The sequence below is a fragment of the Bos javanicus genome, chromosome 3 (genome assembly GCF_032452875.1).
Source record: "Bos javanicus breed banteng chromosome 3, ARS-OSU_banteng_1.0, whole genome shotgun sequence".
Classification (NCBI taxonomy): Eukaryota; Metazoa; Chordata; class Mammalia; order Artiodactyla; family Bovidae; genus Bos; species Bos javanicus.
The window spans coordinates 23774831-23789361 of record NC_083870.1 but is presented as its reverse complement, the minus strand read 5'-3'; positions in this window follow the sequence as shown (position 1 = coordinate 23789361).

The window sequence follows — 14531 nt, the reverse complement described above, 5'->3', positions numbered from 1 at the left end:
TGCCACTGCAACCTCGTGACCTCAAGATCTCCCCTTGTAACCGTTCAACTATTTAGTGCCCCAAACAATCTTGGCTTAACACCCTTACGTCTTGCGAGCTCCTATTATAATTCTTGACAAACAACTTACGTAATTTTGCAATTTTTGCCTTTATAAACCTCCCCCCATTTGTGATCTAACAGAAGACAGTTCAAGTGCTTCCTGAATCTGTCTCCTGGGCTATAGCCCTCATTGTGGCTCAAATAAAACTCTTTCACCTCTTATTATAGATTGTTTATCAATTATTTCCATTGATACCTATTATAAGCCCATCTTCCTTTCCCTTTATTTTCTTTTCTTATCTCTCTTTTTGTCTCTGTATTGTTGATTTCTTTTAGTTTTCCTTTTTTCTATAAAGATGGCTTGCTTCCACTCTGGGGAATCATGATGTTTCTATCATTGCTAGAAGGATTTGTCAACAGGGCTGGACATAGGTTATGTACCCTGTGCTCTGCTTAAGGAGCACTTTACTCTAAAGTACAAATCACCCTCAGCATGTCCCTGGTTCCCCCAGTACCTCCTGGAGCTCCTCCTTGTTCCTGAGGAACAAGTCACTGAAATTTTGTTCTAACACAGAGCAGCCATGTCAGAATAACTTGCAGTGGTAAAATGTTTTACAATAAAGTGTTTCACTTAAGTCATCAAGTGAGATCCTAACGGAATCTCTGGGAGTGATGTAGGACATTACTCTATTTCACACCCCGGAAACTCGATGTAAGGAGAGATTAGGAAGCCTGGTTCCAGATTCCTTTGAACCTGAATCCAGGTTCAAAGTCACAGTCAGTGGTAGAGTTGAACATTGATTCTAAGCCTTCTGACTCCCAGTTTAGCTGTTTGTTGAATCATAGGCTTTTTTTTTTTTTTTTTTAAAGCCTATTTGGAAAGGGTCACAAGCTCTCCTCTCCTCTAATAGATAGCAAAGGATTAAACTATGCTGTAGGTTTCAGAGAATATTCAACCTTAATTAGACTACAGCCTCGACAGACTATAACTTTAAGGCTGGAGAGAATAATGGTGCTTATCAACTCTTACTCTTTTACTCTACTGATGAGGAACCTGAGGCCCAGAGGAGTACTCTGCCTGGCTCAATTCACAGCTAGCTGGACTGAAGCTGATATCAGAAACCAGGCTTTCTTACTCCCAGTTCAGTATTTTTATATGAGGCTACTCAGCCTTTGTTATTGGATTTTTTTTTCCAGCCTGTGTATAAATTCATGGTAAGACAGGAAAAACTAATGGTTCTGTGGTTACAAAGTGTACCTTAGAGGACCTCTGCCACTCTGATGATGCCCTGGTGGGGAAGAGCACAAGGCTTGGTTTCTGAAGAATCTTGGTTCAAATCCTAATTCTGTTTCCTACTCACAGTGTAACATTAGGCATACTCCTGAACCTCTTTGAGCCTCAGTTTCCTAATGGTATGTGGTAGGATATTACCAGATGAATTTTAGTTTTTACATTACTAGTTAAACACAAGCCCCTTTCCCTTTAAGCAGTTGGACGGGAATTGCATTTCTTTTGTCTCCTACATTGGCAGGTGGGTTCTTTACCACTAGCGCCACCTGGAAAGCCCAGAGGGATGGTGAGTGTGTGTGTGCTCAGTTGCCTCAGTTGTGTTTGACACTTTGGGACCCTACGGACTGTAACTCACCAGGTTTCTCTGTCCATGGAGATTCTCCAGGCAAGAATACTGGAGTGGGTTGCCATGCCCTCCTCCAGGGGATCTTCCTAACCCAGAGACTGAACTCGAGCCTCCTGTGGCTCCAGCACTGCTAGCAGATTCTTTACTGCTGAGCCACCGGGAAGTCCCAGATAGATGATACATTTCCGAAAACAGGAGGGTGGTTAAAAACACTTACATCAAAACAAATTTTCTGATGGAAAGTAGAAATATGACCTCTTGACATATAGCCACAAATATAATATCCAGTAAATTCTCATCGAGTCATGACACACTGGTACAAATACCCAATAGGATTTTTCTATGATAATGGATATGTCCTAATCTGGGCTGTCAATGCTTTAGCCACTACCCACATACAGCCATATAGGACTTGAAATAAGGCTAGTGAGAATGAGGAGTTGAATTTTTAATTTTATTTAATTTTTGTCAATTAAATTTAAACATTTGGTTAGTGGCTACCACACCGGACAGGAAAGACCAAGAAGATGGGGGTGGATTTCTTATCGAAGGAGGTTGATATGAAGCAGAAAAGAATTTGCTCTTATTTTTGAGGAAGCTTAGAAACAGAGAGCAACTTCATAGAAGTAAGTCCTGATGAATGTGAAGGAATTGTGAGAAATTTTGGAGGAAAGCTATTGGTGTTATTCAATCACTAAGTCATATCCAGCTCTTTGCAAACCCACGGACTACAGCACACCAGGCTTCCCTGCCCTTCGCTATCTCCCAGAATTTGCTCAAATTCATGTGCATTGGGTTGTGATGCCATCCAACCATCTCATTCTCTGTTGCCCCCTTCTCCTGACCTCAATCTTTCCCAGCAGCAGGGTCTTTTCCAATGAGTCAAATTTAATTAGATTGCCAAGCTGACACTTAGGTTTCACTTTAGTAAGAATTCTTCATCATATCTATAGGATGTTTTTTGACTCCAGTTTCCCTGTTTGAAACATGAATGGCAGTGATCCCTTTGCCTTCTTCTTCAAATGACCAGTGAACTCTGTTTTGAGTTCGATAGTAAAGCTTTTCGTTTCTTCATCATTTGAGGTCAAGCAGAAATTGTCTTCAGCTTTAGTGTGACAGCAACTCACTTAATACCCATTTTAACTAATGAGCAGTTTCATACTTTACTATTGGTGGAAGATTTTTTTGGAAAAGGTCAATTACTTTTTGACAGCTAAACATTTCAGTACTAGTAGACTGGTATGAAAAAAGAACCTCAGTCAGGCAGGGGCAGTGGAGTGGGGAACACCTAATGGAATGATCAGAGATCAGAGAAAGAGATGATTTTTTTTAAGGTCCTTTAGGAGAATGTGAAAAGTCAAGTCTGATAGAGGAATTTGGGAAAATCTGAAGGGACTAACACATAATAAGAAGGTGAGTCTTGAAATGCTTTCCAATCCTACCTCCTAAGAAAACAGCATAAACCACTCATTATTTTAAGAAACTATCAGAATTCCTCCTTTCCCCCTAAGGAGCAAATTTTTACAACCTTGGACTTTGTCCTATTATATTTGACAGAGATGTTGACCCTGAGTACTGCTGCAAGAAAGCCCTGTAATATCCCATCATGTTGAAACAAATGGTATCAGTAGGAGACAGGAAATGAGTCACCAAGGAGATGTTCATTAACTTTTACAGCCAGTCTGGAGAAACTCTAGTCTTGACGGCATAGAGTTTATGGCCACCCACTCAGCCCCCGCTGTAGTGGACAGGTGGTATAGTGCAGTCTCCTCTTCTCCACATTTCCTGGGCAAAATGTTGCCTATACTTGTGACAAGCTTTGCCAGCTACAAAGCATCAGTTGATTTGCCCAAGAAACATGATGGACGTTATGCCACCGAATTGTAAACTGAAAAGTCTATACATCCTTAGCTCTCTTCTTCATCCTTCAGTGTGCTCAATCCAGGCTTTATTTCCTCTGTGAACCCTACCCTAAATCAGCCCCTCTTTTGTAATAAGATTTCCCTTATTGTATGGAAATTATTTATCTGTGGGCACGGATGCCACTCTCAAGAACAAGAATGTGACTTGATCTCTATCTGTGTGTCTGGCACTTGGGTGGTGTTCAAAATGTGTTTGCTGGACCAAACTCAGTATATTAAAGTCTCCAAGATTCTTGGCACATAAAAGGTACACAATATACATTAATTTCCACTTTCTATATTTTCTGAATAATGTATGCATACATAGAGATGTGAAAAGATTATAATAATAGCAGGCACCCTGAGGTGGCTCAGACATTATAGAGTCCACCTGCAATGCAGAAGACCCAGGTTTTCACCCCTGGGTTGGGAAGATCCCCTGGGAAAGGAGATGGCAACCCATCCCAGTATTCATGCCTGGAGAACTCCATGGACAGAAGAGCCTGGCAGGCTACAGTTCGTGGGGTCGCAAAGAGTTGGTTGCGGCTGAGTGAAAAGATAATTCATTTTTGAGGAGGGGGAGTCGTCTTCAAACATACAAACTTGGGGCTTCCCCGGTGGTCAATGGTGATGAATCTGCCTGCCAACGCAGGAGACATGGGTTCGATCCCTGGTCTTGGAAGATCCTGGATGCTGCAGAGCAATGAAGCCTGTGTGCCGCAACTATTGAATGTCTGCTCTAGAGCCCAGGAACCACAACTGCTGAACCCATGTGCAGCAGCTACCGAAGCCTGCACACTAGAGAGCCTGAGCCCCACAATAAGGGAAGCCACCACAGCGAGAAGCCTGCACACCACTAGAGAGTAGCCCCTGCTCCCTGTAACCAGAGCAAATGAACAATATTAAAAATAGACATTACCTTGATAAGAAAATGGGGACGATAATTAAGACCCTTAGGATTTTTATTAGTAGGGTGGAAGCATAAAACATATATAGGCATACCTTGGAGATGTTGTGGGTTCGGTTCCAGTCCACCACAATAAAAGCAAATATCACAGTAAAGTAAGTCACATGAATTCTTTTGTTTTCCAGTGTATGTAAAAGCTGTATTTACACTACACTGCAGTCTATTAAGTGTACAATAATATTATGTCTAGAGAACAATGTACAAACCTAGGTAAAAATACTTTATTGCTATAAAACGCTAAACAGCATCTGGACATTCAGAGAGTGATAATCTTTTTGCAGGTGGAGGGTCTTGCCTCAATATTGAGGACAGTAGACTGATCTGGATAATGGTTGCTGAAGACTGGGGCTTCTGGAGTAATTTCCTAAAATAAGAAAGAATGACGTTTGCCACATTGATTGACTCTGTCTTTCATCAATCATTTCTCTGTAGCATGCAGTGTTGCTTGATAGTATTTTATTTTATTTTATTTAACTTTACAATATTGTATTGGTTTTGCTGCTGCTGCTAAGTCGATTCAGTCGTGTCCGACTCTGTGCGACCCCAGAGATGGCAGCCCACCAGGGTCCCCCATCCCTGGGATTCTCCAGGCAAGAACACTGGAGTGGGTTGCCATTTCCTTCTCCAATGCATGAAAGGAAAAGTCAAAGTGAAGTCGCTCGGTCATGTCCGACTCTGTGCGACCCCATGGACTGCAGCCCACCAGGCTCCTCCATCCATGGGATTTTCCAGGCGAGAGTACTGGAGTGGGGTGCCGTTGCCTTGGTTTTGCCATATATCAAAATGAATCTGCCACAGGTATACATGTGTTCCCCATCCTGAACCCTCCTCCCTCCTCCCTCCCCATACCATCCCTCTGGGTCGTCTCAGTGCACTAGCCCCAAGCATCCAGTATCGTGCATCGAACCTGGACTGGCAACTCGTTTCATATATGATATTATACATATTTCAATGCCATTCTCCCAAATCATCCCACCCTCTCCCTCTCCCACAGAGTCCAAAAGACTGTTCTATACATCAGTGTCTCTTTTGCTGTCTCATATACAGGGAGAAGGCAATGGCACCCCACTCCAGTGTTCTTGCCTGGAGAATCCCAGGGACGGGGAGCCTGGTGGGCTGCCGTCTATGGGGTCGCACAGAGTCGGACACGACTGAAGTGACTTAGTAGTAGTAGTATACAGGGTTATTGTTGCCATCTTTCTAAATTCCATATATATGCGTTAATATACTGTATTGGTATTTTTCTTTCTGGCTTACTTCACTCTGTATAATAGGCTCCAGTTTCATCCTCCTCATTAGAACTGATTCAAATGTATTCTTTTTAATGGCTGAGTAATACTCCATTGTGTATATGTACCACAGCTTTCTTATCCATTCATCTGCTGATGGACATCTAGGTTGCTTCCATGTCCTGGCTATTATAAACAGTGCTGCCATGACTATTGGGGTACATGTGTCTCTTTCAATTCTGGTTTCCTCAGTGTGTATGCCCAGCAGTGGGATTGCTGGATCATAAGGCAGTTCTATTTCCAGTTTTTTAAGGAATCTCCACACTGTTCTCCATAGTGGCTGTACTAGTTTGCATTCCCACCAACAGTGTATAAGAGGGTTCCCTTTTGTCCACACCCTCTCCAGCATTTATTGCTTGTAGACTTTTGGATCGCAGCCATTCTGACTGGCGTGACATGGTACCTCATAATGGTTTTGATTTGCATTTCTCTGATAATGAGTGATGTTGAGCATCTTTTCATGTGTTTGTTAGCCATCTGTATGTCTTCTTTGGAGAAATGTCTATTTAGTTCTTTGGCCCATTTTTTGATTGGGTCGTTTATTTTTCTGGAATTGAGCTGTAGGAGTTGCTTGTATATTTTTGAGATTAGTTGTTTGTCAGTTGCTTCATTTGCTATTATTTTCTCCCATTCTGAAGGCTGTCTTTTCACCTTGCTTATAGTTTCCTTTGTTGTGCAGAGGCTTTTAAGTTTAATTAGGTCCCATTTATTTATTTTTGCTTTTATTTCCAGTATTCTGGGAGGTGGGTCATAGAGGATCCTGCTGTGATGTATGTCAGAGAGTGCTTGATGGTACTTCACCCACAGTAAAACTTCTTTCAAAATCAGAATCAATCATCTTGAACCCTGCCAATGTTTTATCAACTAAGTTTATGTTGCATCTGAATTCTTTGCTGTCATTTCAGCAAGCTTCATAGCATCATCTTGAAGAGTAGATTCTATCTCAAGAAACTACTTTCTTTGCTCATCCATAAGAAGCAACTTCTCATCCATTTTATCATGAAATTACAGCAATTCAGTCACATCTTCAGTCTCCAGTTCTAGTTCTTCTGCTATTTCCACCACATATGCAGCTACTTCCTTCACTGAAGTCTTGAACCTCTCAAATTCATCCATAAAGATTGGAATCAACTTCTTTCAAACTTTCATTAATATTGATATTTTGACCTCTTCCAATGAATCACAAATGTTCTTAATGGCATCTAGAATTGTTAATCCTTTTCAGAAGACTTTCAATTTACTCTGCCCAAATCCATCAGAGGAATCACTATTGATGGCAGCTATAGGCTTACAAAATGTATTTCTTAAGTAATAAGACTTAAATGTTAAAATCACTTCTTGATCAATGGGCTACAGAATGGATTTTGTGTTAGTAGGCATGAAAACATCATTTATTTCATTGTACATAGCCATCAATATTCTTGGGTGAACAGATGCTTTGTCAATAAGCAGTAATATTTTGAAAGGAATCTTTTTCTCTGAGCAATAGTTTTCAACAGTGTGCTTAAAATGTTCAGTAAACCTTGTTGTACCTGCCATCCAGGCTTTGAGGTTTCATTTATAATGGAGAGGCAGTGTAGATTTAATATAATTCTTTTTTTAATTTAGCTTTTTATTGAAGAATAATTGTTTTATAGAATTTTGTTGTTTTCTGTCAAATCTCAACATGAACCAGCCATAGATATACATATATCCCCTCCCTTTTGAACCTCCCTCCCATCTCCCTCCCCATCCCACTCCTCTACCTTGATACAGAGCCCCTGTTTGAGTTTCCTGAGCCATACAAAAAATTCCCATTGGCTATCTATTTTACATATGGTAATGTAAGTTTCCATAGTACTCTTTCCATACATCTCACCCTCTCCTCCCCTCTCCCCATGTCCGTAAGTCTATTTTCTGTATCTGTTTCTCCATTGCTTCCCTGTAAATAAATTATTCAGTACCATTTTTCCAGATTCTGTATGTGTCCATTAGAATATGATATTTACCTTTCTCTTTCTGACTCACTTCACTCTGTATAATAGGTTCTAGGTTCATCCACCTCATCAGAACTAACTCAAATGCATTCTGTTTTACGGCTGTAATATTCCATTGTGTATACATACCACAACTTCTTAATCTATTCATCTGTCGATGGATATCTAGGTTGTTTCCGGGTTCTAGCTATTGTACGTAGTGCTGCAATGAACAACGGGATACATGTGTTTTTTTTCAACCCTGGTTTCCTCAGGGTATATGCCTAGGAATGGGATTGCTGGGTCATATGGTGGTTTTATTCCTAGTTTTTTAAGGAATGTCCATGCCATCTTCCATAGTGGCTGTATCAATTTACATTCCCACCAACAGTGCAAGAGTGTTCCCTTTTCTCCACATCCTCTCCAGCATTTATTGTTTGTAGAGTTTTTGATGAGGGCCATTTTTATTGGTGTGAGGTGATATCTTATTGTGGTTTTGATTTGCATTTCTCTAATAATGACCAATGTTGAGCATCTTTTCATGTGTTTGTTAGCCATCTGTATGTCTTTGGAGAAATGTCTGTTTAGGTCTTTTTCCCACTTTTTGATTGGGTGGTTTGTTTTTCTGGCATTGAGCTATATGAGCCACTTGTATATTTTGGAAATTAATCCTGTGTCATTTGTTTCATTTGCTATTATTTTCTTCCATTCCGAGGGTTGCCTTTTCACCTTGCTTATAGTTTCCTTTGCCATGCAAAAGCTTTTAAGTTTAATCAGGTCCCACTTGTTTACTTTTGTTTTTATTTCCATTACTCTAGGCGGTGGGTCATAGAGGATCTTGCTTTGATTTATGTCATTGAGTGTTCTGCCTATATTTTCCTCTAAGAGTTTTATAGTTCTTGGTCTTATATTTAGGTCTTTAATCCATTTTGAGTTTATCTTTGTGTATGGTGTTAGGAAGTGTTCTAATTTCATTCTTTTACATGTAGCTGTTCAGTTTTCCCAGCACCATTTATTGAAGAGGCTGTCTTTGCCCCATTGTATATTCTTGCCTCCTTTATCAAAAATAAGGTACCCATAGTGCATGGGTTTATTTCTGAGCTTTCTATCTTGTTCCATTGGTCTATATTTCTGTTTTTGTGCCAGTACCACACTGTCTTGATGACTGTAGCTTTGTAGTATAATCTGAAGTCAAGAAGGTTGATTCCTCCAGCTCCATTCTTCTTTTTCAAGACTGCTTGGCTATTCGGGGTCTTTTGTGTTTCCATATGAATTGTGAAATTTTTTGTTCTAGTTCTGTGAAAAATGCCATTGGTAATTTGATAAGGATTGCATTGAATCTGTAGATTGTGTTTGGTAGTATAGTCATTTTCACAACATTGATTCTTCTTACCCAGGAACATGGAATATCTCTCTATTGGTTTATGTCATCTTTGATTTCTTTCATTAGTGTCTTTTAACTTTCTGTGTACAGTTCTTTTGTCTCCTTAGGTAAGTGTATTCCTAGATATTAAATTCTTCTTGTTGCAATGGTGAATGGGATTGATTCCTTAATTTCTCTTTCTGATTTTTCATTGTTAGTATATAGAAATGCAAGTGATTTCTGTGTGTTAATTTTGTATCCTGCAACTTTGCTAAATTCACTGATAAGCTCTAGTAATTTTCTGATACTATCTTTAGCGTTTTCTATGTACAGTATCATGTCATCTGCAAACAGTGAGGGCTTTATTTCTTCTTTTCTGATATGGATTCCTTTTATTTCTTTTTATTCTATGATTGCTGTAGCTAGGACTTCTAGAAACTATGTTGAATAATAGTTTAATATTATTATAATAATAATGATAGAAAATGGACACCCTTGTCTTGTTCCTGATGTTAAGGGGAATGCTTTCAGTTTTTCACCATTGAGAATAATGTTTGCTGTAGGCTTATCATTGGAGAAGGCAATGGCAACCCACTCCAGTACTCTTGCCTGGAAAATCCCATGGATGGAGGAGCCTCGTGGGCTGCAGTCCATGGGGTCACTAAGAGTCAGACACAACTGAGCTACTTCACTTTCATTTTTCACTTTCATGCATTGGAGAAGGAAATGGCAACCCACTCCAATGTTCTTGCCTGGAGAATCCCAGGGACAGGGAAGCATGGTGGGCTGCCATCTATGGGGTCGCACAGAGTCGGACATGACTAAAGTGACTTAGCAGGCTTATCATATATGGCTTTTACAATGTTGAGGTAGGTTCCTTCTATGCCCATTTTTTGAAGAGTTTTAATTATAAATAGGTGCTGAATTTGATCAAAGGCTTTTTCTGCATCTATTGAGATCATCATATGGCTTTTATCTTTCAATTCATTAATGTGGTATATCACACTGATTGAAGAATCCTTGCATTCCTGGAATAAATCCAACTTGATCATGGTGTGTGAGCTTTTTGATGTGTTGCTGAATTCTGTTTGCTAAAATTTTGTTGAGGATTTTTGCATCTATGTTCATCAGTGATATTGGCCTGTAGTTTTCCTTTTTTGTGTTGCCTTTGTCTGGTTTTGGTATCACGGTGATTGTGGCCTTGTAGAATGAGTTTTGAAGTGTTCCTTCCTCTGTAATTTTTGGAAAGAGTTTTAGAAGGATAGACAGTAGCTCTTCTCTAAATGCTTGATAGAATTATCCTGTGAAGCCATCTGGTCCTGGGCTTTTGTTTTTGGGGAGATTTTTGATCACAGCTTCAATTTCAGTGCTTGTAATTGGGTTGTTCATAATTTCTATTTCTTCCTAGTTCAGTCTTGGAAGATTAAACTTTTCTAAGAATCTGTCCATTTCTTCCAGGTTATCCATTTTATTGCCATATAGTTGTTCATAATGGGCTCTTATAATCCTTTGTATTTCTGCATTGTCTGTTGTAACCTCTCCTTTCTCATTTCTAATTTTGTTCATTTGATTCTTCTCTTTTTTTCTTGATGAGTCTGGCTAAAGGTTTGTCAATTTTGATTATCTTCTCAAAGAACCAGCTTTTAGTTTTATTAATCTTTACTATTGTTTCTTTCATTTCTTTTTCATTTATTTCTGCTTGGATCTTTATGATTTCTTGCCTTCTACTAATTTTGATTTTTTTTTATTCTACTTTTTCCAGTTGTTTTAGGTGTAAAGTTAGCTGTCTATTTGATGTTTTTCATGTTTCTTGAGGTAGGATTATATTGCTATAAACTTCCCTCTTAGGACTGCTTTTGCTGAATCCCTTAGGTTTTGAGTGGAGTATATCTCTCTCCATGGATACATCAGGAATACACCTTCAGACACAGAAGTGCTTGCAAAACAAAAGATGAGAGCAGACAGGAGTGCCTGACCAGAAGAAAAGAATATATCAGTTCAGTTCAGTCACTCAGTCATGTCCGACTCTTTGCGACCCCATGAATCGCAGCACGCCAGGCCTCCCTGTCCATCACCAACTCCCGGAGTTCACTCAGACTCAGGTCCATCGAGTCAGTGATGCCATCCAGCCATCTCATCCTCTGTTGTCCCCTTCTCCTCCTGCCCCCAATCCCTCCCAGCATCAAAGTTTTTTCCAATGAGTCAACTCTTCACATGAGGTGGCCAAAGTACTGGAGTTTCAGCTTTAGCATCATTACTTCCAAAGAAATCCCAGGGCTGATCTCTTTCAGAATGGACTGGTTGGATCTCCTTGCAGTCCAAGGGACTCTCAAGAGTCTTCTCCAACACCACAGTTCAAAAGCATCAATTCTTCAACACTCAGCCTTCTTCACAGTCCAACTCTCACATCCATACATGACCACAGGAAAAACCATAGCCTTGACTAGACGGACCTTTGTTGGCAAAGTAATGTCTCTGCTTTTGAATATGCTATCCAGGTTGGTCATAAGTTTCCTTCCAAGGAGTAAGCGTCTTTTAATTTCATGGCTGCAGTCACCATCTGTAGTGATTTTGGAGCCCCAAAAAAAAACAAAGTCTGACACTGTTTCCACTGTTTCCCCATCTATTTCCCATGAAGTGATGGGACCAGATACCATGATCTTCGTTTTTTGAATGTTGAGCTTTAAGCCAACTTTTTCACTCTTCTCTTTGACTTTCATCAAGAGGCTTTTGAGTTCCTCTTCACTTTCTGCCATAAGGGTGGTGTCATTTGCATATCTGAGGTTATTGATATTTCTCCCGGCAATCTTGATTCCAGCTTGTGCTTCTTCCAGTCCAGTGTTTCTCATGATGTACTCTGCATAGAAGTTAAATAAGCAGGGTGACAATATACAGCCTTGACATACTCCTTTTCCTATTTGGAACCAGTATGTTGTTCCATGTCCAGTGCTAACTGTTGCTTCCTGACCTGCATACAGGTTTGTCAAGAGGCAGGTCAGATGGTCTGGTATTCCCATCTCTTTTAGAATTTTCCACAGTTTATTGTGATCCACACAGTCAAAGGCTTTGGCATAGTCAATAAAGCAGAAATAGATCTTTTTATGGAACTCTTTTGCTTTTCCCATGATCCAGCAGATGTTGGCAATTTGATCTCTGGTTCCTCTGCCTTTTCTGAAACCAGCTTGAACATCTGGAAGTTCACAGTTCACGTATTGCTGAAGCCTGGCGTGGAGAATTTTGAGCATTACCTTACTAGCATGTGAGATGAGTGCAATTGTGAGGAAGTTTGAGCATTCTTTGGCATTGCCTTTGTTTGGGATTGGAATGAAAACTGACTTTTTCCAGTCCTGTGGCCACTGCTGAGTTTTCCAAATTTGCTGGCATATTGAGTGCATCACTTTCACAGCATCATCTTTCAGGATTTGAAATAGCTCAACTGGAATGCCATCACCTCCTCTAGCTTTGTTCATAGTGATGCTTTCTAAGGCCCACTTGACTTCACATTCCAGGATATCTGGCTCTAGGTCAGTGATCACATCATCGTAATTATCTGGGTCATGAAGATCTTTTTTGTACAGTTCTTCTGTGTATTCTTGCCGCCTCTTCTTAATATCTTCTGCTTCTGTTAGGTCCATACCATTTCTGTCCTTTATCAAGCCCATCTTTGCATGAAATGTTCCCTTGGTATCTCTAATTTTCTTGAAGAGATCCCTAGTCTTTCCCATTCTGTTTTTTTCCTCTATTTCTTTGCATTGATCGCTGAAGAAGGCTTTCTTATCTCTTCTTGCTATTCTTTGGAACTCTGCATTCAGATGCTTATATCTTTCCTTTTCTCCTTTGCTTTTCCCTTCTCTTCTTTTCACAGCTATTTGTAAGGCCTCCCCAGATAGCCATTTTGCTTTTTTGCATTTCTTTTCCATGGGGATGGTCTTGATCCCTGTCTCTTGTACAATGTCACGAACCTCATTCCATAGTTCATCAGGTACTCTATCTATCAGATCTAGGCCCTTAAATCTATTTCTCACTTCCACTGTATAATCATAAGGGATTTGATTTAGGTCATACCTGAATGGTCTAGTGTTTTTCCCTACTTTCTTCAATTTCAGTCTGAATTTGGTAATAAGGAGTTCATTGTCTGAGCCACAGTCAGCTCCCAGTCTTGTGTTTGTTGACTGTATAGAGCTTCTCCATCTTTGGCCTGCAAAGAATATAATCCATCTGATTTCGGTGTTGACCATCTGGTGATGTGCATGTGTAGAGTCTTCTCTTGTGTTGTTGGAAGAAGGTGTTTGCTATGACCAGTGCGTTTTCTTGGCAAAACTCTGTTAGTCTTTGCCCTGCTTCATTCCGTATTCCAAGGCCAAATTTGCCTGTTACTTCAGGTGTTTCTTGACTTCCTACTTTTGCATTCCAGTCCCCTATAATGAAAAGGACATCTTTTTGGGGTGTTAGTTCTAAAAGGTCTTGTAGGTCTCCATAGAACCATTCAACCTCAGCTTCTTCAACGTTACTGGTTGGGGCATAGACTTGGATTACTGTGATATGAATGGTTTGCCTTGGAAATGAACAGAGACCATTCTGTCATTTTTGAGATTGCATCCAAATACTGCATTTCAGACTCTTTTGTTGACCATGATGGCCACTCCATTTCTTCGGAGGCATTCCTGTCCGCAGTAGTATATATAATGGTCATCTGAGTTAAATTCACCCATTCCAGTCCATTTTAGTTCCCTGATTCCTAGAATGTCAACATTCACTCTTGCTCTCTCTTGTTTGACCACTTCCAATTTGCCTTGATTCACGGACCTGACATTCCAGGTTCCTATGCAATATTGCTCTTTATAGCATCGGACCTTGCTTCTATCACCAGTCACATCCACAGCTGGGTATTCTTTTTGCTTTGGCTCCATCCCTTCATTCTGTCTGGAGTTATTTCTCCACTGATCTCCAGTAGCATATCGGGCATCTACTGACCTGGGGAGTTTCTCTTTCAGTATCCTATCATTTTGCCTTTTCATACTGTTTATGGGGTTCTCAAGGCAAGAATACTGAAGTGGTTTACCATTCCCTTCTCTAGACCCATGCAAAATTCGATGGAATCTTCTTTCCTGACCAGAGATCAAGCCCTGAACCTTTGGAGTAGAAGCACTGACTCCAAGACCCTAGCCTACCAGAGAAATAACACTAGGAGGTATTGAATAGTGAGGACTTTTTGATGGGAAGAGTTCTTTGATAGGTTTCCACAAAGGAAACCCCTGGAATATAAGACCTGGCATCACCCAATCACCAATAGCTCCCTGTGCAGGATGCCTCATCTAAACAGCAAACAAAACAAAAATACAAACCCAGTCATCAGCAGACAGGATTACTACCTCACT